Source organism: Zingiber officinale, chromosome 4B (assembly GCF_018446385.1).
Source record: "Zingiber officinale cultivar Zhangliang chromosome 4B, Zo_v1.1, whole genome shotgun sequence".
Taxonomy (NCBI): Eukaryota; Viridiplantae; Streptophyta; class Magnoliopsida; order Zingiberales; family Zingiberaceae; genus Zingiber; species Zingiber officinale.
Window position 1 is genome coordinate 86,469,070 of NC_055993.1, and position 6,000 is coordinate 86,475,069.

Here is a 6,000-nt window from a genome sequence, read left to right on the forward strand (position 1 = left end):
GCTACTCGAAAAACCTAGAGGTTCCATTGTACAAAAATTTTGTACAAAGGTCTGAACCTTTTCCTAGCTACCATGTGTTCTTTTAAATTAAATTTTGGATCGCCTGCGGAACTTAACACGTTTGATCCAAAACTTAATCTATTTGTTCTTTTAGGTTTTGACTTGGATCTCCTGCGGAACTTAACACGTTCGACCCAAGTCACCTTAAGTTATTAATTCCATTAAATATTAATTTCCATAATTGGTTCCCAGTACTGACGTGGCGAGGCAAATGACCTTCTTGGATATGGGAGCAACCACCACCGACTAGACAAAACCTTTTATGGAAAGCTAATATTTAATTTCCTAAAATAACTTTAGGTTAACCGAAAAGAACAATCAAATCACAAGGAAAAGAAAAATAAAAGAACACTATATCGAAAATAAATTCGAAACTCTAGAATCATATGCCTCTTGTATTTAGTATTATTTCCAAAAATAACTAGTATGATGCGGAAAGAAAAAAATACTAGTTATACCTTTTAGAAAAACCTCTTGATCTTCTACCGTATTCCTCTTCTAACCTCGGACGTTGTTGTTAGGACCGATGGTCGCGGCTAGAGAGGGGGGGTGTGAATAGCCGACCCCAAATCTTCGCGTTTCTTCCTACGATTAGGGTTAGTGCAGCGGAAATAACTAAATAGAAACGCAAAAAGGAAAGATCAAACCTCAAACTCGAACTCGACGATGTAACGAGGTTCGGAGATGATACTCCTACTCCTCGGCGTGTCCGTAAGGTGGACGAAGCCTATCAATCCGTCGGTGGATGAGTCCCCGGAAAACCGGCTAATAAGAACACTCCTTCTGGGTGCAGAAACCTTGCCACAATGTTTTGCAAAAGCAATACAGGAGTAGAAAGCAACAAGAAGCAAAATACAATACAAATGTATGAAACACCTTCGCTTACTTGCTTTCTCTTCGACTGGATGAAGCAGCAGCTTCTCGGATCCAACCACAACAGCAACAACAACTGATCAGTTGGTCCCAGCCGAGTGGAAGCTCACAAAAAGCATCAGGAACGAAAAGCTCAGCAAAGCTCACAGAAGAACTTGCAGCAGCAAGCAGAAAGAAGTAGCCTCCGACCAGAAAAAGAGTAAGAGAGTCCCTACACTGTAGAAGCCCTCAGCCCTCTTATACCTGCATCCACCTGCGAAGAAGAGAAGACTAGCCGTTGTGAGCCAACGGCTAGTGCCAGACCGATCAGGCATCACCCTGATCGGTCGTGGGGACCGATCAGGCTCTATGCTGATCGGTCCCCAGACCGATCAGCACACTTCACAGAGAGTTGCCCAACTCTCTGTGCGTACCCTGATCGGTCCCGGGGACCGATCAGGCTTCATGCTGATCGGTCCCCAGACCGATTAGTAAGCTCACAGAGGCACTGATCGCTTTCTGATCGGTCTCCAGACCGATCAAGAAACCACAGTATCACCGGATCGGTCACCAGATCGATCCAGGTCTTGGTTTTTGCCCAAACCAAGTCCAAACCAATATCCGGTCAACCTTGACCTATTGGTACATCATGCTTAGCATCCGGTCACTCCCTTGACCTGCTAAGACTCCCCACCAAGTGTCCGGTCAATCCCTTTGACCCACTTGGACTTTTCTCTTCGTGTCAAGTATCCGGTCACTTCATTGACCTACTTGACCTTCTCAACACCAGATGTCTGATCACCCTTGATCCATCTGGATTTTCCCTTGCCCGGTTTCACTCACCAGGACTCTCACCTAGCTTCACTCACTAGGGTTTTCACATGGCTTCACTCACCAGGATTTCCAATCTGTCCGGGGGACTTTCCAACTGCCTGGCTTCACTCACCAGGACTTTCCCACTGCCTGGCTTCACTCACCAGGACTTTTCACCTAGCTTCACTCACTAGGGTTTTCACAACTGCTTGGCTTCACTCACCAGGACTTTCCCACTGCCTGGCTTCACTCACCAGGACTTTCTCCAACTGCCTGGCTTCACTCACCAGGACTTTCACTTTCACCTAGCTTCACTCACTAGGATTTTCACTCTGCCTAACATCCCAGTTAAGACTTCTCAGTCAAGTATCCGGTCAACCTTGACCTACTTGACTCTTCTTCATCTAACCTGATCAGACCCTGATCAGTATCTCTCCGCATGGACAACTGCACCTGCATTGTCCATGTCTACATGTCTTTCTGTATTGTCAAACATCGAAACTATGACCAAGGTTTACGCTTGGTCAACTAGGTCAATCTTGACCTACTGGAAATTGCACCAACAATCTCCCCCTTTTTGATGTTTGACAATACCTTTAAGTTAGGCTAATCCAATAGCCTCAACTTTCTTCATGCCACTAGGTAATGAAACATAAGTTACAACCTTACATTCTCCTTCTAAGAAGGCAACCTCCTTCTTAGATAATGAAGGCCTAACTTAAACCCTTCATTCTCCCCCTATTGACACACATCAACAAACTCTCCCCCTGAAGAGTAAGTTATCGTTGTTCACAACTTCACTCGTTGTGATCAACAAACTCTCCCACTAACTCCAATGTTCTTCCTTGAACATTCTCTAGACATACTTCCCCTTTTTGACACACATCAAAAGGAGTGAATCAAGGTCAAGAGTTTCTTCCTAATGAAAGTCCCATACCTTTCATTGAAACCCTTAATTTCCCCCTTGATACTAAATTCAACAATCAACTTAGTGATAATTCCATATCACTCATCCTCAAAAATTTCGACGAGTAAAAACTCCCCCTAAAAGTCAACTTCCCCTTGACTAATAGGTAAAACTCCCCCTAAAGGTCAACTCCCCCTTGACCATTGCACCAACAATGTCTTGGAGAGTTTCAACCCTTTAGAAATCCAAAACACCAACTTCATTGCTGAGATTTCAGAAATTTCAGACAGCTCTGTCGAAACTGGCACAGACCGATCCACACTCTCCTGGATCGGTCCTAGTGACCGATCCACACAGACCTGGACCGATCAGGGAACCTCCTGATCGGTCCACGACCTCTGATTTCTGATTTCTGAATTTTTCTTCTCCCGAAATTCAGAAACCTCTAGAAAATCACAGAAAATTTCAAAAATTGTAAAATTTTGAGGATACATTCCTCATAACATATACTATCATGGAAAAATAGTTTTATATGAAAATAACTTCCATTTTCAAATCTTGATACAAAGTTTAAAAACTTTGAAATAGTTCAAGTTTACCTCAACTTTGTACCAACTTGTTCAATGATGAATGCTATCACTAGAAAAGCTTCATCAAGGTTTTTCAAATCAATTTTAAAATGATTTTAAACCATTCAATTTAGGACCACAATCTTTGGGCTAAATGTACATGACTTGTACATAAGCTTTCCCTATGATCCCCAATTTCGAATTAGGCTCATCTAGGTACAAGAACTATGCACCTTGATCCTAACTCATAATCCTAATATCTCACACACATCTAAGGTGTATCAAACACATCCAAGTCAATTTTGATGTGAGATATGGGTTTAGGTTAGCTTAACCTAAGTTCTCATGCATTTTTCTAAACAACAATTTGATCTCCATATCAAATTGTGTTTCTTATCCTTAAATCAAGTTAATTGATCATTATTGCACAAGATGATGACATGGCATATAATTGTATCATAAATGGAAACATGTGCCAATGTCATGATGTCATGACATAAAGTATGAAACTTAAATAAAGCATGACATTTAACTAACCTAAGCATTATCATGACATTTTAAATTATCATAAAATAAATATGATGTCATGACATGACATATGGCAAACAATACATGGCAAATAATATATAAAGGTATAGAAAATACCTAATTCTAGCCTTAGTTGGCATTTTTGATAATTTTGATCATTTTGCCATAGGTTCTATATTCCTAAGTGTAATAGACCTAAAATCATATCCTCAAGACTTTTAGATCACTATGTGCCAACTAGATTGACCTAAGAGAACTCCTCAAATGTGATTGACACATCCTAATCACCTTAGGAATAATTCTTAATTTCATTTTCAAGGCTTGATCACACCTTGAAAATTCCTAAAGTGCCACCTTTTGCCATGATTAGGTTAACTACCTATTCAAGTAAGGTTGACACACCCTAACTCATCTAGCGTGATGAGATCACGCTCCTAGGAACCCAATACCTATTGGAGCTCATTGGGTTCACTAAATATTCACTAGGGATGACTTCCCTAGCAACCCTCCTAATGACCCTCCTAGGCTTTGAAACCTTGGTCATTTGGGACTCATCAAGATCAACTCTAGGGGTGACTCCCCTTGTGACCTTGGTGATGGTCTTCCTAGCCCTAGATTTTGTTCCATAATCGAATGGAACATTGTGATAAGTGGGCTTGACCATTTGGGACTTAGGTTTGTGACCCAAACCTTTCATGTCCTTGGACTTGGGTTTTTGACCCCTAGACCCTAGAGTCAAATCCTCAAGAGCCTTTTCTAGAGAGTCAAGTCTTGACCTCAAGACTTGATTTTCTTTCTCTAATACCTCAAGCTTTAATTTATCATTTTTCTTTGAGGTATTCCTAGGCATATGTCTAGATGATTTGGGATTTCTACCTAGATTTTCCTTAGCCTTAGATGAGTTAATTCTAGGGTTGGCTTTCCTAGTGTTATCCTTATCTAGGCTCACATGTTTGGCACCTAAGCATGTGTATCGATTTCTATAAATAACATGCTTATCATTCTTGACAATAGCAATAAGGATACTAGCATGTATCCTACTAGAATTGCAAGAATGTGCCTTAGAGATTACCTTAGGGTTTGCCCAAGCTCCCCCTATACATGTGCTCGATCTCTTGTCCTTGTGAGATTGCCTCCCCCTCGGACATTGGCTCCGATAATGTCCCCTTCGCTTGCATTGGAAGCACACCACGTGCTCCTTGCCCTTGCGTATCGGGACTCCGGCTTCCTTGATCTTTGGCGCCGGTGGAGACTTTCTAATCCTCTTTGGACACTTACTCTTGTAATGCCCAAATTCCCTACACTCAAAGCACATTATGTGTAATTTATTTGAAATTAAATGGCTTGAGTTACCTAGGGTTGAGGATGGTTGTATGCTTTCTTCTTCATCCCTTCCGGAAGTAGAGGCTTCTTCTTCTTGCTCCAATCTTGAAGTAGAACTCTCTTCCTCTTCTTCCTTAGATGTTGAGTAGCCCTCAACTTCTAATTCCTTACCTCCATGAAGTGAGCTACTTGACTCACTTGACTCCTCTTCATGGCTTGAATTGGAGTTCTCCTCATGGAACTTTGCCAAGTTATTCCACAACTCCTTGGCATCGTTATATCCACCTATCCTACACAAAACATCATTAGGTAAAGAAAATTCAATGATTTTCGTTACCTCATCATTGATGGTTGATTGGTGGATTTGCTCCTTCGTCCACTTCTTCTTCTCCAAAAGTTCTCCTTCTTTATCCAATGGAGGAGTAAAAACTAATTGCACACACCTCCAATTCTCAAGATTAGTCATAAGAAAGTACTTCATTCTTACCTTCCAAAACGCGAAGTCGTCGCGATCGTAGAAAGGTGGAATTGTGACGTCTTCTCCAAATAACTCCATTCTCTAGCTCGTGCTCCCCTGGGTGTTGATCCAACGAAGAGCGACCTCGCTCTGATACCACTTGTTAGGACCGATGGTCGCGGCTAGAGAGGGGGGGGTGTGAATAGCCGACCCCAAATCTTCGCGTTTCTTCCTACGATTAGGGTTAGCGCAGTGGAAATAACTAAATAGAAACGCAAAAAGGAAAGATCAAACCTCAAACTCGAACTTGACGATGTAACGAGGTTCGGAGATGATACTCCTACTCCTCGGCGTGTTCGTAAGGTGGACGAAGCCTATCAATCCGTCGGTGGATGAGTCCCCGGAAAACCGGCTAATAAGAACACTCCTTCTGGGTGGAGAAACCTTGCCACAATGTTTTGCAAAAGCAATACAGGAGTAGAAAGCAACAA